This window comes from Myotis myotis, unplaced genomic scaffold (genome assembly GCF_014108235.1).
Source record: "Myotis myotis isolate mMyoMyo1 unplaced genomic scaffold, mMyoMyo1.p scaffold_m19_p_12, whole genome shotgun sequence".
Taxonomy (NCBI): domain Eukaryota; kingdom Metazoa; phylum Chordata; class Mammalia; order Chiroptera; family Vespertilionidae; genus Myotis; species Myotis myotis.
Genome location: NW_023416316.1, coordinates 67,045,036 through 67,069,365, shown reverse-complemented (window position 1 = coordinate 67,069,365; position 24,330 = coordinate 67,045,036). Strand labels below are relative to the sequence as shown.

The following is a 24,330-nucleotide window of genomic DNA, read 5'->3' as shown; positions in this document are numbered from 1 at the left end:
TCATATTCTTGTTATCATTCCTCTTTCTTCTGTGAGCTAGTTACTATACACTGCCATCATCTTTTGGCCACAGCCAGCCTTGTGTCTTCAGCACCTAGGACAGTGCCTGTTGCATAGTAGATGATCAAATAGTGAATGAAGGAAAGACGAAAATGATTGGCAATTTGGTTTCTGGAAGAAAGGCTGTTTTCTATTTGCATCCCACATACTGTCTCCCATTGTGCTTCTAATGATAAATTTCTGTTTCTTCGTCTCTTTACAACTGAACCCTGCAGGGACCTCTGGATTCTGTGATCTTTCTGACCCCAGTTAAAGAGTCATTCCAGGGTTCACAGGTAAACTATTTTGTCTTCAATGATACTGTATAGTGTTTGCAGGATCTTGTTTATAAACTGGACTTTTAGGAATTAGTGATGTGTGAGAAAACTAGGGAGATTGGGGAATCTAGTAGGAAATGAATTCTCCCTAACTCTGACATTTAAAAATCTATAATATACATGTAAGTTACTGTAAAAATATTCACATTCCTTCTGAGGTAATTCAGCTTTGGTATCTAAAAGTGTTTGGCCATCATATTTAAGTTTAAACACAATTGAAAACGTTCCTAATATTGCCAATAGGAAGTGGTATTGAGGGTTTCATTTATAGTGTAAATACTTTTAAACTTGTTTTTATACACCAGAGGATTAAGTGAGGTTTTTCTCCTTCTCTTATTATTAATTTCCCTGAATGCCTGCCAGTTGCTGACTACTTTTGTTTGCAGACCTCTTGTCACTTTGCTTCACCAAATGAATGGAAGTGCTTTGAGCAGCATATGTTCTTGTAGTTATATGATGCCAGTGAATGGAGTCCACTCGATGCCTCTTATTTTACCAATTATTTAATAACATGCATAATTATGAGAGAAACTGTAGTATAGGAAGTTTGAAGCTTTATTAGTTTCAAGTTGGAAATATTGTCAAATGTAAAGTTGGAAAATTAGTGATTTTGTTTTGCTGTCATTTGAATACAGACCCTCAATGTTTTCAGCATGCTACCCTTATAGAAATTCTTCATCTCTTTCCTCTTTATCACAATTAATTTCCAAATGTAGAAGAATAAAATCATGGAAATGGAAGGCACACCTTGGATATTAGATGGTCCAACCTTTTTTTGCCCCATGTAGGAATCTCTTTTATAGTCCCACAGGGATCTGTCATCTGGCTATCCAGCCTCTGTCAGAATACTTTATGCATTTCCAACACAGACCATAGAGGGATAGGGGTCAAGAGAAATAAATGGCTCCTGCCTCAGCTTTGTTTCCAACTCTGCCTGTAGAGCAACACTACACCACTCTATGGGCCTCAGTGTCCTCTGTGAAATGACAGGACTGAAATAAAATCCTCTGTGGCCATTTCTAGATTAGCCATTCAGTGACTCTCTCAATAGAAACACACATAGATGTTCAACTCTAATTACTATTACCTTACAAATTAGATTTTCAAAAATATATCTGTTGCCCTAACTGGTTTGGCTCAGTGGATAGAGCGTCAGCCTGCAGACTCAAGGGTGGCAGCCAATTGGCAAGGCTGGGCCTGCCCCAGGGCTGACCTGGCTGCTCCGCACCCGAGGTGCAGGCAAGCCTCGGATGGCAGCTTCCCAGCTGCCCAGGGCCACCTGAGGCTTAGGTAACCAGGGTCGGCCAAGCCTTGTGCTATCAGCAGTGGCAGCAACAGAGGTGTGATGGGGCATCGCCTTCCCCTGATTGCCGGGTTATCTTCCACCCCTGAGGGCTCCCGGATTGTGAGAGGGGGCAGGCTGGGCTGAGGGACCCCCCACCCCCAGTGCATGAATTTTCATGCACCGGGACTCTAAAATATATATATATATATACCTAAGCGACCTAATGATTGGATGACCAGATAACTGACTGGTCGCTCTGATGCACACTGACCACCAGAGGGCAGACACTCAATGCAGGAGCTGCCCCCTGGTGGTCAGGGCGCTCCCACAGCGGGAGTGCCACTCAGCTGACCCATGGGTGCCAAACGCCGGGCTCATGGACCGCTGTAGCAGGCAGCAGCAGGTGCAGCAGGGCCAGGATGAGCAGGAGCAGTTTGGCACCTGGCCCAGGCTTGGGCTCCTCTCTGGCCACCCGCAGCATCACACACTACTATATCTCTCAGGGACTTCAGGCCACTGGCCTGTGGGGATCGGGCCACAACCAGCAGTTCAACATCCCCCGAGGGGTCCCGGCTTGCGGGAGGGCCCAGGCCAGGCTGAGGTACCTACTATATATAGTTTTTTAAATTATAGTAATTACTTCAGGGAGCCCTTGACTATGTTCACACTGGAGTCAGGAAGAGTAAAACGAGGAAGAAATACACATAGTTTATATATCATACACAATGGTTACAGAAAATAATAACCTGAAGCTAAGTGTCTGCAACTTGTAGTAGAAGCAATGTAAGAAAGCAGGTGGCCTGTGATGGATCTCTGAAGAAGAAAGAACTAGAGGAAACCAGAAGAGAAAGAAAATTGGACTCAATTTACTAATGAGAAAAACAGATACTTAAGAGCAAAAAAATGATCTTCAAGATGCTTTTGTCTCCTTCTTTCACATCCCTGACATCTTTTAGCCTTCTTTTAATGCTGAACAATTCCAATTGCTAGATATGTATTCTTTACATAGACTCAAAATCCACTTTCTGTAAACTATTTCTTAGCCTATAAGCTGTCCATTGAAACAATACAAAGATATTCACTTGCAAAATAACTTTGTATTTTAAATGTTGATTAAAGTGCATAAAATATTGAACTTAAATTATGGTACCTTAACTGGCACGGCATCATATGCTGGATTTGAACATGGCAGCGTACAAGGCAGCTATGAAGTCCTTGATCTCAGTCAATATTAGCTTTATAAAAATGCTTTTTTAAGTATTTATAAAATACTTTTAATTTCTATTGAGCACCTCATCAAAATATCAAAGTTTAATTTTTCATAAAAAAGTATAAGACTATTTACCCTATGTATATTGAACTTAAGACTATTTGCCCTATGTATATGGAACAAAACAATGAGTTAGTTAAAAGTGTTGAGTTTGAGATTATCTAACTTAGAAGGTTTTGTTTTAGTGATTTTCTAAGAAGAAAAAGGATAGTGAAAACATGTTTTGCCTTAGTTTTCCCAATAACTATATAACTAGTGCATTAGAGATGGGGCAGGGCAGGATAGAAGTAAAGGTTAAATAATAGCTTAGCTGGGTGTGGCTCAGCAGTTGAGCATTGACTCAGGAACCAAGAGTTCACCAGTTCAATTCCTGGTCAGGGCACATGCCTGGGTTGCGGGCTCGACCCTCAGTATGGGGTGTGCAGGAGGCAGCTGGTCAATGATTCCCTCTCCTCCTAGGTATTTCTATCTCTCTCTCCTGCTCCATTACTCTCTGAAATCAATAAAAATATAATTTTTTTAAAAAAGGTTAAGTAATACATGCAGTGTTGCCATACAGAGAATCAGTATTAGGTTGAAGTGCCATTTGCACATGGGTGCTAGCTAGATTGCAATGTTGAACGTGGTTTGAGGGTGGGCATGAAAACATATACATTAAAACTGTCTTCTCATGAAACTTGAGGAAAAGCAATCATGAAAAACTGTGGCCAGCATGCAGTAGTTAGGAAATGTATACTAAGTCAACTTTGACAGGGGATAGATAAAGTGGACTCTTTCCTCCAGCTGTGAGTCTGGTGGCACAATGGAGGGTTCTCTGGTTTATATACTCATTTGATATCTCGAAGTTAGAGAATTGGTGAGCTATGCATTTAGAGGAAGTAATTGATATTTTAAAATATAATGAAAAATACTCTTCGGGGGAAAACCTATAGTTTTGCACTGTATGAACTCATCCATAGCTCCAGATGTTTTGCATTGTGAACTGTGTCAAGATAACAAAGTGGTGAGCAAATATAGATTGCTGACCCAACATCTGAGGCAGGCAGGGGAGGGAATTAGGGAGGACTGCCCCATCTAAATTATGTGAAAAGCTGCCCAAAATAAAAATGCTCATCTATCATGGAATTTTATGCTAGTTAACAATGCTATGCTTTGTATGTATCCTGTGACAGCTACATATAAAAAACATTAAACAAAATTTTTTCTAAAAATTATTTTCCCCTTGTCTGCATTCTGGTAAAACTGATTATTCAGCTTTGTGAACTAAATAACATTATACAACAGATTCATTGGCAGCCATGTGTAAGCTTTAAGCACAAGCATATTTTAAAAATAGTACAGCCAAGTATTTAGCACTTTGAGAAAAGATCTGGGTTTTACTGTTCCTGCTTTGTCTGTCGTGTATGAGCTTAAGTGGAATTAATTTTATTTTTCTTTCATGATAGATATGGACTGTTCAGATGCAAAATATTTAATATCTTTTTAATATAATGCTTTATTGTATTCATCTTTTTAAATGTAACATTCCTATATCCTCATTGGATACATCTTCTAGCTCAAAGTCACTTCATATGAAAATGGGAAATAAAAAAATTCATTTTCTAGATACCTATTGAGAGAACATGGAAACATTTTGTTTTGTTTTGTTTTGTTTTTGCAGAGCAAGTTGAAAAATTCCAACCTTGGCCCTAGGCTATTTCATCAAGCACAATCTTAAGTAAAAGCTTGCTTTTCACTTTTCAAAGGTAAGATTGTTCCTGTGCTCATGCTCTGGCTTTCCTAAATGAGTTGAAAATGATTTGTATGCAGTTCCCTCATTTTTCTCAACTTCTTACATGTCATCAGGGTCTAGTCCAGCCCAATGGCACTTTTGAGAGACTTAAATTTGGAAAATGACCTAATAGTGTTGACTTCTTCATAGTAGGAGGCATGTGCATTAAAGAAAAGATGACAGCAAGCCATACAAATATTTCCTCTTGTTCTTTATGAATTATGAAGGCTTTGCTCAAATCTCACCTAGATTAGCAAGAGGAAACCCTTACCTAAATGTGAAAGATAAAAGTAAAATAAATATTGACTAGTTAAAAAGAGAGGGAGAAAATAAATTAACCTAACACAGGAACTGCTTGCTTAAGTAGGAATAAAAAGTGTAGAGTCACGGTCAACCATTCAGTAATGGATAATTTCTGAAGCAATTAATCTTTCTATGGAGAATGCCTCTGTGCCACAATCAATCATATCAGAAAGCCCCACACGGACAGCGGACTATAGAGAAGAGTCCTCACAGTGCCCATCAAACCTTGGCATCCGTGATTGCTCTAATGTAGCAAGAAGCCAGAAAGAACCCTGAGATGTGCTGTCAGAAAGAGATAAATCAGGGTTTTAAACTAAAATAAAAACGGGTTTAATACCTTGAATGTATGAACTATCCTATACGTGGAAGTCACTTGTTTTGTCAGCTTATCAGAGCGACCAGTTATGAATAAGCCTTAATGAAAGCAACTCAGCTCCTGATGGATCACAAATTTCTAACAAACTCCGAGGCCATCATGAGATTTTCTCTGTTCTGGTCTCTGTCCTAGACCAAAAAAAGTCACTGTGTGCCCTATACACTACATGCGCCTGCCCACCTCTTTTCCTAAAATAGGCACCCTTTGTGACTTACACTGAAATCGTGAAATAAAAATATGTCTTTTCGGAGAATTTATGGGTAAAAGCTAGCTCACTGCCACACAGTTTAGGCTGAAGTAAACTTTGTTTTCCCCACACCTGGTCCTGTGCCATCTCATCCCCCTTGTTGTGCCTCGAGCTCTTGCTGCATCTCTCCGCAGCTCACAAAGCGCGGTAGAAATCTTAGTTCCTGTGAGTGGAGGTCTGTCACCCTGCCTACGCCGCTTCAGTTCCTACAAGATACGTGATTCTTGGCTGAGCATGAAACTATCATCAGTGGGGAGAATATTTACCCATGCCTCCCTTTCTTTTCCCGTGATGACTACTTTCATTCAGTCCCAATTATTCAGCTCGTATAATTCAGCACATATTTATTGAGTAACTTCCACATGGCAAATTGACAGAAAAGAGATGAGCATCTGTGTCACAAGGGTCTCTACACTCCTCTATCCTGGCATGAAACTCACTATGTCATCATTGTTTGTTTACTTGATGGACAGTCTTCTTCCGTTTACAGTAACCTCTGTGAGGGCAGGACAGTGTCTCTTTATCTCACTGTTGCATTTCCTGAGCCTAAATGGTATCTGGCACACACTGGACCCTTAATAATTTTTGTGAATGAATAGAGGAAGGGAGTTCGCATGGAAAGAAAGAGTTTCAGCAGGCTCACCTGCTTTAAATGTCTCCTTTGATATTTTTTTAAAATACATTTTTATTGATTTCATAGAGGAAGGGAGAGGAAGAGAGATAGAAATGTCAATGATGAGAGCAAATCATTGATTGGCTGTCTCATTCACTCCCTACACTGGGATTGAGCCCACCACCTGGGTATGTGCCCTTGACCGGGAATCGAACTTCGACCTCCTGGTTTCTAGGTTAACACTCAGTCGCTGAGCCACACCAGATGGGCTGAAATTTTTTTCTGTTGAGATGTAAATATATGGAAGCATCATAGGTTCTGAGTAATTTAGTAAAATTTGAATATTGAACTTAAATAATTATCTCTTCAGCCTTTTTAAAATTGCCATTTATTATTTAGTTTTTTCAATAATCCTATAGGCAAGGCAGGACTATTAAGTAATTATTTCTACTATTTCAAAATAAGATCAATTAATTTAATTAAAATGTCTCCACAATAAATTTTGTGTTAATTTGATATGTGAACTAGCATGTAAAGTGTAATAAGAGGAAGGAAAAGGAGAAATCATGACAATCTTTTTTCTGCCTTCTTCTTTCTTCATTTGGTGGACACAAATATTCTCCAAAAGAAGAACCACTAAAGTTCACCTCTTCCCCCACAAAGCCGAGGACTCATTCATGTGTTGGATTTTCAATTATAACAAAATAAAGTCCGTAAACTGACTCCATCCAAGTCCCCAAACCATGGTTATCATCAGGTTGTTAATAAACAAGCTGACTCTATTGGATGGGTGCATTAAGCACACACTCCTAGTGCTTTCTGACCTAGGTGCTGGTGATGTGGGATTGTTTATTCTTGCCCTCGAGCATCTCAAATAGTTTTCTGGATTTTGAAGGAAAATAGAAGATACATGATGCTTCAATCTTTTCCCTTTTGTTTATTGAAGATATCACTAAAAGTCTCTAATGGCCTAACCAAGTAGGTTTTTAAAAAGTTCTTTCCAAAAACATATGAAATATTAGAAAATATCATAAAATTTTACAATTGCCATATCTTTGCATAGATAATAATATGGGAAATACTAATTGTTTTCGTCATGAAAATTCCTCAAAATTACTTGAATAGTTCTTAGCATAACTCAATATTGTGATTCTTCTTGTCAGGCAGGACTCATACTCACTGATCATTACACTTATGATATTTGAGACTGCATTGTCCAGTTACCTAATTTAATGTGCAGGGTGTTTGGGGCCAAAAGAAGTCTATACCCTTCTACATGGCCCTTGTAATGTCAGTGACCAAAGACCTATACTCTTTTGTTTAAATATATTTTTATTTTGTTTTTTATTAATTGAATCTATTGGGATGACATTGATTCACAAACCATATAGGTTTCAAGTGTACAACTCAATAAAACATCATCTGTGCACTGCATTGTGAGCCAATCGCCCCAAGCGAAGTCTCTATCTCCATCCATCCCCCTTTCCCTCTGGCTGTCACCACATTGTTGCACGTGTCTATGTGTTATGGCTATATGTGTGTTTGTTTGTGGCTAATCCCTTCACATTCTTTCATCCAGTCCCTCCTCCCTTCTCCCCTCTGACAGCTATCAGTCTGTTTCATGTATCCGTGCCTCTGTTTCTATTTTGTTCCTCAGTTTATTTTGTTCATTAGATTCCACATATAAGTAAGGACCTATATCCTTGACTGCCAAACCATGCCGGTGTTTAAAGAGGCCAGTGTTCCATTTAGAAACAGTCAGGCTGGCCATACATTTAAAGTTCTACAACCTAAGTGCGGATGTTTCCACTCTTTTTGGGGCTGGGAAACCTGGCACAGGGAGCAGTGAGACTCACAAAGGGAAATGGTTGCTATTTGAAGGGACTAACCCAGTAATCTGCTTCTTCAAAATCAATGCTAGGGAGCAACAGCAGAAAGCCGTTAGAAAATGGGTGACTTTTCCCAGCTCCAAACACAAGAAGTCTCCTGGGCGATGAAACAGTAAATCCAGAAGTAGGCCCAGCAGTCAGTGACTACCAAACAAAGCTTCTCTTGTAAGGCACAGCTCATCACTCTGCCTGGTCACCAATGGCCACTTTGATGGTGGTGTCACCAGCAGCAGTATCTGTACATACATCACCCGTCAATCTTCTCCCCCTACCCTCACCTGACTCCACCCAATTCACTTGTTTATTCCCAGATATATTGAAAAGATTTGACACTTGCTCCTGTGTGGTCTTTGAAATGCAAAACAAATAAACAGCAGAGGTTAAGGTTCGATAACTTTATTTGAAATCAACGTGCACAGCTGTTATAAACAGGGGAAACATTCATTTTCCTTCTTATTAACTCGATTTGAATACCAGCCATTTTGTTGATTATTTTCCAATTTGAAGTTTGAATTTGCAGTGCTTTGTGTTGTGATTTGGATATTCCTAAAAACTGAGTTTGCTTTGGTTCCTTATCACTGCGTATTGGATTGTAGACAAGCTCTGTTCTGCTCTGTGGATTTGGCAGGATGCAGCCCTTCTGTCTGTAATCTGGTTTTAGTGACCTCTAGTGCCAGGAAAGTTTAATTGCTCTGTGTTATTTTCATTTGGGTAGATTGTCTTTTAAAACACACATATCAATATATCACATATAAAACAAGAGAATATATCAATCTTATTTTTCTATGTGTGTGTGTGTAAGTATAGTAAGTATAGACATATGTATGCAAGGGAATCCTAATTTTTGCTCTACTAACAAGCATAAGATTTTTGTTGAGTAGACCTTGGCATTGGTTAGGACAGAAAATACAAAATGCATGTTTTATTCATAAGGAACCCATATTTTTTATTTTTATACTTAGAGAACCATTTTCTGGGTGAGCTATTCAAACTCATTCCACTATAGTTTACATATGTGTGTTATGTTGTACTGAAAATATTTATGAGAAAACAAGTTTGTCCTGCTATATTCCCATATCTATTATAAAAAATAAAATATAAATATCAAACTCTCAGATGCTGAAAAATGTTTTAAGTATTGGCTTTTCAAAAAGTAAGAACCTATCAGTATTTATATCTACCTATAGATACAGTTATAAACTAATTATTTATATTACCTTAAAAATGGAAAGTGATATTTTTGTCCACAGACATAAAATGTTTTACCTATTAACTAGTTTAACCCCACTTATATTTACAAAAGTAATCATTACTTGGTTATTACATTATTTAATAATACTCACAGTAAACTGAGTTGCTTTTAAATTATCCAGTCTTGCACCCACATGTAGTCTGAGTCCCACAAGATTCTTGATGACTGCAAATTATCCACATTTAACAGTTTTTTGTTTAATTCTTTATATTTGACACACTCCCCATTGAACTGTCCTCTGTGTACTTCTCTCCACAATCTAATTTTTGTACTTCAAGTATTTGTCATGGTTCTCATTGAGAATGAAATATCATCTTACTATTTGACCAAATAGTGAAAATCAATAATATTGTGCAAACAGATATCATGAGTAATAGGTAAACCTAAAAGCTTGGAAATGCAGGCTTCTAGCAGTACGACTTGGAAAGATTTATTCAGTGTGCAGCTTAGTATTAAGTAGGGAAACGTTGAAATTTCAACACATTAGTAGAAAAATCTTTATTATCATCATCATCATCACCATCACCATCACCACACTGATCATTCTTTTCCTATATAAACAGTGCATAATATCCCCTCACCCTCTATAAAAAGCTCTTCTCCAAGCACTGTGCCTATGTATATGTCAACTTTATTGCCCTATACTTATATCCAACGTAACTGAGCATTCCACTTCTATTTGATTATTTTCTTTTGTGTCTGATATTTCCTCATTACTTTCAAGATAACATAGTATGGAAGGAGTTTAAAATCAAAAGATTTGAATCCCAATTCATTTAAGTGGCATGCCACTGTGGGTGAATTGGATTAAGACGCTCTGAGTTCACCTTTAGATTGATGGTAGTACCATCTTAACTAGTGGAGCTCCAGAACCCCCTCTTGACTGTATTTATCTCCGTGAGATGCAGTTTTGAAGTTCACATTTTGTGTGAAGTATTATTTGGAAGGGTGTGTCCAGCATGCTTCTACCTTGCTTACAGCAAAGCCTTCCACTCCTAGGCAAGATAATATAGAGTACTGAAGTCCAAAAAGAGTTAAGGAAAATGCAAGGCCTGGGAGAAATAGGGTATGCTTTCAGCTCCAATGGGCAATTTTCAAGGGCCATTTAGTAATATCAATAACTGCCTAGAACATGGCTTCCCATTCATTTACTGAAGAATTGCTAAGCTGGGGTCTTATTTTACTGCCTATTCATGTGTGCTCAGAAGTAGCCAAAAGTGATCCTACATACATGCAACTGGTCCTCAGCGATCGCTGAGATGGCTGGTTTTCAAAAGGGCTGCAACTAATAGGGAAGAAGCCAGAGGGAAGAATGGCAAAGAAACTGCTCAAGCAATGCCTACAAAGGCTTTTTTTTTAGTACATTATCTGAGACCAGGTTCTGATTGGATTTTCCAGAATGAGGAGCTGGATTTTATAAATTACTCAAAGGAGACAAAAGCAAGGTTGCTCACTCATAATAATCAACCTTACAAGGCAAGACATATAAACCACTACCAGTTTATTGATTTACAAATTAGTTATAGTAATTTCTTATTTGTTATCCAAAGCACTTTCTTCCTCATATCAAGACATTTGAGAAAATAAAATGTTATTTCATTTACATTTGTGTTTGCATTTACCCATGTATTCATTGAGTGTCTGCAGAGCATTGTGGTAGGTAAAAATTGCACTGGTTAAAAAGGTAGCTATACTCCTTGCCTTTTGATAGCATTCAGTTCTTTCATAAATATAGATAAGTAAATATATCATGACAACAAAAAGTGAAAATGCTGTGATATGTGTACAAATGAAAAGTTTTTCCAAACTATTCATGGGTTCTAAAGAGATTTATTCCTAGATATACCCTAGAGAGATTTTTAAATTACAAAGATCAAATCTAACAGTAGTGATCATAATAAAGCGTTGTAATTGGTAACCTTTACTAAATGCTTGCTACTAACTACTTTACACACATCATAGCATTGAACTTACTGAACTTCACAACCTTCTGGTATCTGATACTGTCATTATTCCCATCTTGTTGATGAGAAAAGTAAGAATTAGAGAGATTAAGTAAAATTTCATGGTTCCCACAATTTGTAAGTAGCTTTTTATTTAGTGGAGCACTAAATAACTTTCGGTTGATATTAAACCTCATACTTTTGATCTACACTTTACATATACTCACCAAAACAAAAAACAAAAAACAAAAAACAAACAAACAAAAAGTAAAACACAAGAGAAGAGCATAGGGGGAGGATCTCAGTCACAGAAAGAGGAGAGATAGACCCGTATCCGATATCCTACGTGTAATATTAAATGCTAACAGATAATGTTAAAGAGTTTTTAGTAGCATTTCTTTTAATGCAGGTCATTTCTACCAAAAACATAATTTTTCTGTTTTTAATTTATTCTCATTGTTTTTAATTCTTGATCTTTTAATGAACTGATGTTTATTCATTAGATATTTCTGCAGACTTATATATGCTAACTGCTGGAATAGAGGGGGAACTTTTAATGTGCAGATCAAAAGAGAAGTAATTTTCAGGCAGTGATTCTTTTTAAGGTGAGACCAGTTGGTAGTTAGGCAATTTGTAAGACTTGCTGCAAAGATCAAGGTGATAGCATATGGCCTTCAACACTTGGCTAAGCAGAAGACTTACAAGTTAGGTGATCCTTGTCTATGTCTAAATAAATGTATTTTAGCTTTTCCATTATGCCAGGTTGATTTTGAATATACAAAACCAGGGTAAAGGAGAGTGAAACTAATGGCAGAGTCTGCCCTTTGGTCTGACCAAAAATGACTTTCTTAAATATCTACGTTTTCTTTTTTTCTCATAAATTTCAGGCCAAGAAAGGGTGACCACACTTCCATCTTTCCCCCATATGTCCCATTTTCTTTTATGTCCTACCACATACCCACATTTGTGTTTGCATAAGTAATGTGTGTTACAACTTACACTAGTGTATATTGATAAATATTTGTGATTTACAGAGAATTTTTATAACTCATAATTTACTTCATTATTCAATTATATCTAACTCAACGCATAATGAAAAGCTACAGTATACTAAGGACCACAGTGTGGAATTCTAAAAAGACAAGGTGACAGTGAATGCATACTTTTTTATCTTTCCAAATCCCCATGTAAAATGACAGAGCATCCAGATAGCAAAAGCAAAGCTCTATGAATCATATTTACAATGTAGTGTAAGCAGTTGAGGATAAAACACCTGTAGCCACAAGACATGCGTGGTATCAGCATCTGTGCAGCAAGTAGAGCAAACCAATAGGAAGGCTGAGGACCTTTCATAGGAGATCCTGCCCCCCCCCCCCCCCCCCCCCCCCCCGAGCTGGAGGTGTTACCTGGAGGAACAGTGGACCAATTTGAGAATAACTGCTAAAAAGACTAGGTTTTATCTACTCCAGCCACAGGTGAGTGCCAGTGGCACACATTAAGAAGACCTGGAGGGACTGGATGATCCAGACCTGGTAAATTCTCAAAATTGAAACGCCCCGCACTCTTCTCCAACAGTGCGCCACACTGAAGGGAATCCGCTAGGAGTGGAATCAACACAGAACCAGAGAGAAACAATGCAGTCAAAGGGGGGAGGAGGGGAAGAATCTAGATAAGAGTCTGGGAGCAGAATAGAGCTAAGAAATCTCAAGAGAGCTAGCCATCAAACACAACACAGCCCAAACACAACAGGAGAGGAGATCTGTTAAGCTAGCCATCTGGACTAAACTTTCTCTAAAAGTTTAGGGGAACGGACACAAAAGTAAGCTAACAGAAAAGTAATGAGGTCAAAGTCTGTGCAAACTCATTTTATTTAAAAAATAGAATAAGGGCAGAAGAACATCCTTTAGAAAATTACAGTATGCCAAAAATATTGAAGATAGGAAAAGATCTGTCCTACAAAAGATAGGAATCCTTCTCCTAAAGGATTCCTAAAGCAAAGCAGAGGAACAGAATAAATAATAAGAATTTTAATTACAGAGAATGTAAAAAAAAAAGACTAGGAAACACATTTAAAGAACATACTATATGCCTGAAAATTGGGATGCAGGAGAGCCAAAATGAAAATTTTCTCATAAAATTATAGAGTTTAAAAATTAAAATTTAAAAAAATTAAAATTTATTTGTACATTTAGTTAAAAACACATATAACTTAAGGAAAATTAAATGAGGTCATTATCAATGTCTTGTGCTCAAATACCATAGAGTAACATTGCAAATCTTCAAGGAAATAAAATGTGAGACAAAGATATTTTATTCAGTAAAAAAGTAAGTTTAGGTATGGAGAACATAAAAATATTTATCAAAATGCAAGAACTAAGGGGAGGTTTTTCTATTGAGTTCTTCCTGATGACTCTAATAGAGAAAAGCTTCATATTAGCAAAGTGACCAGAGAAACTTTGATATCAAGAAGTAGTGGTGACCATTAAATATATACTTACCTATAGAATTAAGATTAAATGACAGCTAAAGGGAGAAAATACATATATATGGCTGTATATTTTGACAAGGTAGATATAGAATAACCATTATGTTAAAAAAATTATAGGAAGAATAGGGATCACGTATAAAATATATTCAGGTTTATAATTGGTGATGACAGTATTATTAGAATCATACTGATGTTTGTATAATATGGGATAAAACAAATTAAAGATTATGGAATACTTTAATTCTATCACTATATCTTTGAAAACATTCTCAGTGTGGAAAAAAATAGTTACATGTATGCTATTATTTTGAAATGATTAGGTATATATTATGGGTATAATATTAAAAAAAAAATGAGAACTTATGAGATATTCCTGTCCTATCATGTGTTAATGGAATCAACATTTTCAGTGTAGAAAAAAGATACAGATGTAATATATAAAAAGTTCAATAAAACCATCAATTAGAAATTTCAGAATGAAGTCATGAGATGAATTATATTTAAAAGATAAATGTGCATATGTATGTATGTATACATATTATGTATGTGTATTTCTTAGTTTGTCTACTGAACAGATCTATAGATGACAGCCACTAGCAATGAGCATCCTTAGTGCTCAGTTTTGTAGGCTTGACATATTATTTCTCACTAAAAGAAACCAGTGTATTAGTGGCTTGTGTCTGGGCAGAAAATATGTAAGTGTGGAGCATCCGTCTATATCAGATAGCAAAGAATATATTAGTGCAACTAAAGATAATGTCAAAAGGACTCAGGAAACCACCTTCAAAAGGCTCCCACTGCCTAAGCATGGAACAACTTGAGCTTAAGCAAAATACTAATTTCATTGTATTTAAATGTATGAAATATGTTGAAATTCATGGGCTCATAATAATATTTAAAAATCAATTGGTACCTTTCCAATGACCAGAAACCGATTCATTATCTTGAAACTAACAAATAATGAGAGAACATTAGTCTCCCCTTCACATACTCACATAACTCTGGGTAGCGAAAGAAAGGGTACCTCTTTGTAAGGAAAATGTGTTTTTATAATTGTGTTTCAGTTAATACATTAAAGTAAAGGGATAGAATTCAAATACCACTACTTTGCACTTCTGGTGAATAAGTGGATCTGCGATGAGCATTGATGACTCACATCACAGGAGAGAGAATTAGATACTACGTGCCGCCTGGTGACAGAACAGGACTGCATCTACAATCTTGTCAAAGGAGATAAGCCTGAGTCTGATCAAAAAGGAAATGGAGTGGGCATAAGAACGTGTTAAAGAGTTTGTACTAGTTAGTTTTCTAGACTGGGAAACTCAGTAAGCGAAGTGGCCTTTGCTCTTTAACAGAAACCTGTAAGAAAAGGGAAGAGATGGGGGATTAACCTGTAGATTAAAAGAACCCTAAAAGACATATACAGTTTCTTTAAGTGGAAAAGACTAAACTATAGAGTTTAAAATGCATACTTGGGTGATAAAAACCACAAAGGAATTCGAGGAAGTGATCACTATAAAAATTAGCACAGTGGTTATTTTTAAAGAGAAGGCGGAGAGGCTGACCTGTATTGTACTTAACGCAACAGAATAAACAGTGAAGTAGATAATATCTTTAAAGATGGAGACACTGACCTGTTGGCAGTTACACACCAGGTGAAATTTGGGATTGGAACTTAGCTCTTTACTTTCCCCAAACCCCTCTCTTCCTTCCTTCCTTCTTTCCTTCTTGTTGTACTTCCCTCTTTTTTCCCTTTCTTCTTCTTCTTTTTTTTTTTTTTGTAGTTTAGCTATTTTTACAAATGCATCTAAAATCATAATAGTTCCCTGTCTCAGAGTATAGTTGTAAATAGGGCAATTTTAAAAGGAAATATATATTAATGGCTGTATAAAAGTTACTCATGTTTGTGTCTACCCCAGTTTAGGAAAGCTAATTCTGTTTAGTTTTCTAAGTTCTCATGCTGGATTTTACATAGCAAGAAAGCCACTGACTGACATGTGGGGGGAAGATAATTTTAAAAATCTTATCCCAACTCAGAAATTCTCTCCACAAAGGCAGAGAGCAGAAAAAGAAAAGAGTTGTGCCGTTGAGCAAGCATTAAACCAGAATGTGAGGAACATCACAGGCAGTCCTCTAAGAGATTGCAAAGACCCAAAGGAATCATACCCTTTTATTTATTTTTTCTTTATGACAAGTATCAATAATCAGTAAAACAAATTTTCCTTCTATTTTTACTACCCATTTTCAAAACTGTTCAGGCTACTATTTTTAAATTGAATTTATTGGGGTGACATTAGTTAATAAAATTATGTAGGTTTTAGGTATAAAATTCCATAATGCATCGCCTGTATATTGTATTGTGTGTTTACCACCCAAAGTCAAATCACCATTTATCTCACCTGTGCCCTCTTCTACCTCCACACAGCCCCCTTTCCCTCTGGCAATCACCATGCTGTTGTCTGTATTTATGAGGGGTTTTGTGTTTGTTTCTGCTTAATCCTCTCACCTTACCTTTTTGATTAGCCAAACAGATAACAAACCATTGCATAGGTGTTTTCAAGATAAACAATAACTAGTCCTCAACTAGGAGACTTGGCAGCACAATTTGTCACACCCAGTTCATCCTAGCTTTACTGAGTGATAGGGTGGCCATCTGTGTCGGCTTATTGGCTTTATCTAGAAGGAGGAGCAATCCCCACACCTATGAAAGGAGGTACTTTCACAACTGAGAGTAAGGAACCCACCAAAGTTAAGCTTCCCCTCCCGCAGAAACTGGGATAGAGAGGTGCTAGTCTCCTTAATGTTTAAGTTTCAAAAAATGGTTCTCAGGTCTGTGAGGAAAACATTCCTGGGTTATAAAACTGACAAATGACCTATCTAGTTTTCAAAATGATTTATAGACACTTCAAAATACTTATAACTGGAAAATGTTATAAAGTAAATGCTCAAAGGAAAAGAAAGGGGGGGGGGAAGCTCTTATTTTCAACAGGAAGAATTAAGCCCATTATTTTTAATTTGTATTTCTCCTTATGCATATAAGAGTATCACTGTAAGATGTTATTTTCCCTAAGGGGATCACAGAAAAATACCATTTTTTCTTTGACCAGATTGAGCCATGGTAATATTATCTTCTTTCGACTGTCGGTAATGAAATATATATAATTCTAAGAGATGGTTCTTTCCTATGTGCCTGTAATTAGCATATATATTCTCCCCCACTCCCCGCCCCCCACATGAACCTACCCTTTTTCCTGTTAAACTTTAAACTCCTCAAGGGCAAGGACAACGTTGACTTTTCTTTTGTATCCCCTCAAGGCATCTAGCACAGTCTTTTTATGCTCAGTGGGTGCTCAATAACTGTTATCGGTATTGGGCACAGGGCTACTGCCATAAATAGACAATTTGGCTTGAGAAATGTCTAAAACCTCTTTCTCCTATCATTTTCTTATTCCTCTACAGAATTTATCAGTTTTTCAAAGACTGTGCCTGTGTAAAGTTTAGCTACATAAAATACAAATTTTAATAAGCATTTAGGGAGAGAAAAAATCAACTTAAGTTTTGTTTTATTTTTATTGAGCTTTTTAATTGAAAATCTTGCTTCCCTTTCTTCGACTGAGGAAAAATACCTGTTAATAACTCCTAGTGATGGTTGATATCTGGGATGACTTGGGTAGACCAAACGATTTCAATAATTTGTTGAACAAATTCAGGGTAGAGTAGCTATTTAGGAGCCTCCACTTATTCATAGGATGAGTATTATACTTACTAATTTTAGGTTTCTAAGGTAATCCCTTTCAGTAACTATTATTTAAATGTTTGTTTTGCTAAAAGACATATTCTCTTCTGATTTAACTTATATTCAGTCTCTGTATCATAAATCCAATTATTTCTTCCAGAAACAAAAATATTTCTGTTGGAATGTTCTTACTGATCAAGAACATTTAATACTGTTGAGGGCAGCTTGTACTGTTTTATAATCTAGAACAAGAGAAATTCTAAATAAATGTCTCGAATTTATCAGTGCAAGTTGTAGACGATAGTCTTTCTTAGACAGGATAGTAGTTCTTAAAGCAAGATCTGACCCTAAGTTGTATCCCTTTTCCTTTGTTCTTTTGTATTTTTGGAGAATGCAGATTATAGAAGAAACAGTGTTGCGCTCCACTGGGGGACCCAGGCGGGGACAACAGGAAACAAACAGGACTCTTATCTCAGTGTTGCTTGAGCCTCCAGACTCTGGACTGCTGTCACTAGTTCACCTTGCTTGGCTCTGCAGTGACCCTCACATATTTTATGAACAATATTCCCTTTAGGGGTCTACCCTGGAGCCCCGCTTATCTTCCACCTTCTGCTCTTATCTGCTTTCTATAAAATAAAGTTACAGAGGACAGTTTTACTATATTCAAAATGTCTTCTCTTTTTTCCATCTTCCTTGACATCGCATCCAAGGAGCAGCTGGGAGCAGAAAGATTCAAATAAGCAATCAATCACAATCACAGTCAGGGAGTCTCTCCCCCAGTAGTGGATGCTTTGTTGACATGCTATCAGAGCCCTTCACACTTGACTGCTAGGCCATGAAAACAATTACTGGGTCACTAACAGAAACTGAAACAAACAAAAAAAAAAAAAAGGTCCCTAAATATTGCTAGAGCTGAAGCATCCTGAAAAAGAAAATGTGGTTCAATGGGACTCATGGAAATCACACAATGCTCTGCAAAGGCCACATATCTGAGGGAAGGGAAAGAAAATATTTCTTAGATTTGAGGTCAGTCTTAATTTTTGGTGATTAGTAATATCCATTGATAACTTAGGATTTCCTAGTGAGGAAGCATTATTGCATAAATATAAGTTAAGGATGCCATCTATTCTTGGTGTTCTTATTTTCTGGGTTGGTATATAAACATAGCATTAACATAGGAAAACAGAGGCTCAGGGAAAGGGTGATTTGCCATTTGCAGATGCACTCTATAATTTCCTGAAACCATGCAGATGGTGAGGAGTGAATAGCAGGGGAAAATGCATGGAGCCAGGATATTAAGAAAATATGCATTGCTTAAAATTTCCCCATAATGTTGCTCAGAGGGTAGATGACAGTTGTGAACCAAAATGGGTAAGGTCAGATTTCACAGTGCCATATTATCCTAATATATAAAAGCCCAGGGTTGTAACGACCCATCATGACCAAAGGCTGACCAACCTGGAAGTTATTCAGTCCTGCTGCAGCCTGGTGACCCAGCACTGACTGCCCAGGGGGCTGAGACCCAGAGAGAGAGGCAGGGTCTGATCCTCAGCCTCAATGGCAGCTGTTGATCAATACTTGCCTCTCTCTTTCTCTCCCTCTTTCTTTTCAGGCTTTGCCAGCAGCTGGGCCTTTCTTTCTCTCCTGGCCTCCACAGGGGCGTCTGTTCAGCCCTGCCTCTCTGATCAGACCTGGAGATAGGCCCAGAGATGCTGACTGACATAGGAACCGACAAATCAGAACCAAATGTGAGTGCTGTGAAGAACCAATGGCTATCTAGGAGGTGGACCTTTTGATGCTGACTGGCATAGAAACTGACCAATCAGAACAAATCTGGGTGCTGTGGGGAGCCAATGGCTGCCTAGGAGGTGGAGCTTTTGATGCTGACTGGCATAAAAACCAACCAATCAGAACCAAATTGGCCAGCAGAGGAGGGCAGTTGGGGGCAAGATCAGACCGGCAGGGGAGGGCAGTTGGGGGAGATGAGGCAGGCAGGCAGAGACAGGGGCAACCAGGCTGGCAAGGGAGGGCAGTTAGGGGTGAGCAGGCTGGTAAGCAGAGGCAGGTGTGATCAGGCAGGCAGGCAAGTGAGCAGTTAGGAGCCAGTGGTCCCAGATTGCAAGAGAAATGTCCAACTGCCGGTTGGACATTGGCAGGGATCGGGCCTAAACCAGCAGTCAGACATCCCCTAAGGGGTCCCCAGTTAGAGAGGGTGAAGGCTGGGCTGAGGGAACACCCCCTCCATGCACAAATTTTATGCACCGGGCCTCTAGTATTGTTAATAATGGTCTTTACGAGGGATATTTATAAACCAAGACCAGTAAGGAGAAGTATGTATACCCACATCCTCTCATCCTTTCAAGGGAACCATCAGGACCTAGATGGCCTTGCTTGAGCCACAGGGGGTTTACTCTCTGGAGAAAGCAAAGTACCTTTGTGGCCCTTCTGCTTATAGAGCAAGCGTGAGAGTTATCTTATTTGGGGTTCAGGGCAAAAAGACAACCTAGATGCCAGAAAGCTTGGGTATGGGTGCCAGATGATATCAAAGTTGCCTAGGAGAGCCCATTCATACAGAGCTTGGAGCTCTTAGAAGATTGTAGCCTCTTCTGCTTTAAGAAGGTCAGCACTTCCCTAGTGGCTTTGGCTCAGTGGATAGAGCATTGGCCTGCAGACTGAAGGATCCTGAGTTTGATTCTGGTCAGGGGCACATGCCCGGGTTGCAGGCTCAAACCCCATTAGGGGGTGTGCAAGAGGCAGCCTACCAATGATACTCTCATGGTTGATGTTTCTATCTCTCTTTCCCTCTCTGAAATCAATTAAAAAAAAAAAAGGTTGGATTTCCACCTTTACGGAAAAAAAAGTGGTCAGCACTGTTTAGGGGAAGTTGAGTTCATTTGCATCCCACCCCTGGGCTAGAGGGCCTAGCCAGCAGCTGCTCTAGCAAAGCAGTGTTACCTCTAGCTGGATAGCAGCATCAAAATGGGCTTAATGAAGAGCAGCCTCATGGAGAAGAGGGGCTTTCATTAATAAGATGGACAAATAATGAAAGAATGCTAACTATATATTTAGCTTCCCATTTCTTCATTTAGTTTTTATAGCACTGCATTTTATAGATGGGGAAACAGGTGTTTTAGAGGGGTCAGGTTACCAAACTGGGTAAGTGGCACAACCACAGTTTGAATACAAACCTGGTGTGCTCTACATTGTACAACCCCGGCTCTCAAGCCACTGTGATTTCTGGTACAGAAGTCTCCTTCCATATCTGCTAAATTGTAGGAATTTAAAGAGAGAAGCTCTGAGAAGCATGCAAGGGAAGCTATAAAACAGGATTTAACAAAATAAATGAAACAGATAGATAAAGAGCATACTATGAAAATGGGTATCAGAGTCATACATATTATGTTAAGTTTGGCTTCAATTAGGGGGAAGATGGAACTGTGATATAAGTGATATAAGTGTATATATTTATAACTGAAGATTCCCAGTACCTTCATCAGGGCATGCTCAACTCTTATAATAAACTGCTGAAAGCTAAAATTACCATAGAAATCATTGTCTCTCTTACTGAACTCAAACCTAACTAATGACCATTATTATAACTACAATTGGTAGATTATCCTATGGCTTGTACTTAACTCATCTCATGTATGGGATAATTACACTTACCTATTTACTTTTAAGACATGAGGGAACTAAAGTTTCAAACATTTAGGTACTTTGCCCAATACACCAAGAGCTGAAATGTGAGTCACCACTTCCTAACCTCACATGTTAGCTCATTTTCAGAAATCACAAACCACTTTGGCAAGGGTGTTTTATACATCCTAGGACACATGCCTTTTTCTATTCCAATTACACAGTAGGTAAAGCGATTTCAGGGTCACATCATGTCTCCATTTGAGTTACATCCTTGGAAAGTTATACTTATTACACACAATATTATAATTATTGCCATTATAGTTCTCACTCCCATTCCTATTAAGAATATACCAGAATTAAATGTACCTTTTATACCTCTGATAACCAAGACATTTTAAAACCATTTTTAAAGTACTGACTTCGAAGATGATTGTCAAGGTCTGTGAGTCGCTATTATCTCCACCAGAGTAAATGGTCAGAAATAGCTGTGAGCAATTGGCCTTTACTGCAGACATACAGGAAGGCTACGTGCAAACATGAGGATGGTAGCTTCCATTTTTTTCTCTGATGAAGAGTATTTGTAGATCTTAAACTCTTTCTAAATAGCTGATAATACCCAGGGAGACATTCTAGTTTAGCATCACCCAGAGGCCATGATAACATCTTTAAGAAGAGTGCAAAAGTGATATGGCTGCATGATTTGCCTTACATGTTTTATAGTATTAATTTTGTTGTTGAAATTCTATGGGTGTTTCTAATAGCCATTTCTCCAGTATTCTTAAAAGCTCAAAATGGATTTTTATACTTGCCATCAATGGAAATTTAATGTTATAGAATCTGTATCAAAAAGTACTGAAACAGTTGCCTAGTAAAATAAATAGGCTCAGAGCACTGATCTCTGTATTCTGTGACGGTATTTCCTCAAACTTCGCAGATGAGAGCAGTCCGCTGGAGTGTTCACTAAGCATGTAGCTTTTCTGGGGCCCCACCCTGGCTTTGGATCTGAGTGATGCTCCAGAATTTATGTTTCTAGCAAGTACCTTCAGGGATTCATGGAAGTTTGGGAAAGCCCGTTCGATATCAATTGTCCAGAGAAAAACTACACTTTACCATCAGGCATCCCTATGTTCCAGCCCAAGTTCGAAGACTTACTAGATGAGTGACTTTAGGCAAGATGTTTATCCAGGTGAACATCAATTTCTTTATTTGTAAAATGAGAATGATAATATTGTCTTGGCAGAAAGTCAGAATTCAGTGAAATAAGCACATAGCATAAACTTCAGTAAAGTGATTCACAGTAGATTCTTAATAAATAGTGGTTCCCTTTCTTTCCGCATAGTGGATTCCATAGTGGAGAAATATTCTGAAGGCAAATGTAGAAACCAGGCTCAGAAGAGGGCATTTTAAAAAATAATATAAAGTGTAGGGGGGAAGGAGGATTATATGTTCTTATTTAATAAAATTTAAGTGGGAAAATATCAAAACTCATGCAAAAGTTAGAAATTCATGTATTGCAAAAATGTTTGTTTTTTGAAATTTACTCTCAAATAATTCTAATCTCCCCTCTACTAGATATTTTTTAAGTGCTGAGTGATTTCCAAACGTTATCTTTTTAACTCAAATGACACTCCCAGGAAGTATTATTTTCCTCTCTTGCCAGGGCATGGAAAGTGGCTGTTGACTTACTAGTGACATAGCCAGGATTTGATAGGAGTTGGTTTTCTCTGATTCAGAGTAGGTGCTCTTAACCCATAAGATACTCTCTTTCCTGTGTCCCTTATCACCTTTCCATTCCTGACCCCAGATTTGCTTTCCTATTTAGGGCCAATTAACCCCAAAGAGCAATACAGACATTGCAAGCTTCTCCCAGGCCCCTCCGTGCTCGCGTAGATTGCAGCCTATTCTTGGAATTGTAAGCAGCTCGGGCTTAATTGCCGTGTAAGATATTAACTGCTCTGATTCAGGACATAATCTTCCTTTGAAGGCTGGCTCTGAAAAGAGTAGCTAATTTGCCTCCTTGATTATGTCTTCGCATTTGCAACGCTGTCTTCCCTCTCTCTTTTTCTCAAAGAATAGGTAAGAACTGAATGAATGGAATACTCTTCTCTGAAGATGAAGAAAAAGAGAAAGACTGTACTATTTTAAGTCAAAGGATGATTGTAGAGAAGCCCTGAGATGCTAAGCAATACTGCAGCTCCAGATCAAGGGCACCCTGCTCCCTGGTGCTGTTTCTCCCGGGGTCACTCTTATCCTGCAAGTGTAGACCTGTAAGGACGTCCCTCACCCTCTCCCAAATTGCTCATGTGGGGCTTTGTGTGAGTAATCTTTTGAACCACAGCACAAGAAAGCTTTCCAGCTGATTATACTGTGATATGTCAAGAGTGTCCAGATCACAGCCTGTGCTTCCCACTGAAGTGCTTTGTGACCTGGAAGTGTTAATGACGCATCCCATTCACTGCGTACTTACTGTACACCAGGCGTGGCGACCTTTCCCAGCGAGTATTATCATCTCCATTTTTATGAGGTTAAATACCTTGCCCTGGACACAGAGAGAGGCAGGCAGTGGGAGAGCCAGAAAGCAAAATTAGGTCTCATACTCCCAAGTCATCACTATTTTCATTGTAGAGGCCAGGTGAGTACTGGGAACCTCACCTGTAAGATGAGGAGGGACAGGACCTGTGCGGAGTTAGGGACCAGACTCAAAGGTTCCCAAATTTCTTCTCAACCTCGCACATTCATTATGCTCAACTTGGCAAATATGGAAAATAAATTATTGGATTGCTTACATCTGAATATATCTTAGGGGTTTTGAAAAAAAAACAACCTGGATATTCAATGGGAAGAGAAAATTTATACTAAATTTCTTCTGTGGAAAAATCTGTGTCCACCACTCATGAACATGTAGACACAGTACAAATAATGTAGCTCTGTGTGTGCTTCCCTTTAACCAGTGGCATGAATAATCATGTGGAGCATCATGCGTTCTCTGCGTGCAGCACATCCTTGTCATTGGCCTCCAGATTCCCAGTGAATTGTTACAGAGCTAAAACCCATTGGCTCTTCCATTTGACTGGAAATTAACTTTATTTGGTTTCTAGAAGGACCACAGCTGTCTTTGGCAAAATTACCAAGAAAGGTTAT

At 38.3% G+C, this 24,330-nt stretch overlaps 1 long non-coding RNA gene across 1 annotated transcript in view; it reads left to right on the top strand.

Annotated features, from left to right (window-relative positions):
* Positions 1–4,671, top strand: part of LOC118667613 — a 456,871-nt gene extending 452,200 nt beyond the window's left edge. The window contains exon 3 of the long non-coding RNA XR_004971337.1: positions 4,593–4,671. This is a non-coding gene — a long non-coding RNA (uncharacterized LOC118667613). The remainder of the gene's footprint in view (positions 1–4,592) is intronic.
* The last annotated feature ends 19,659 nt before the right edge of the window (positions 4,672–24,330 follow it).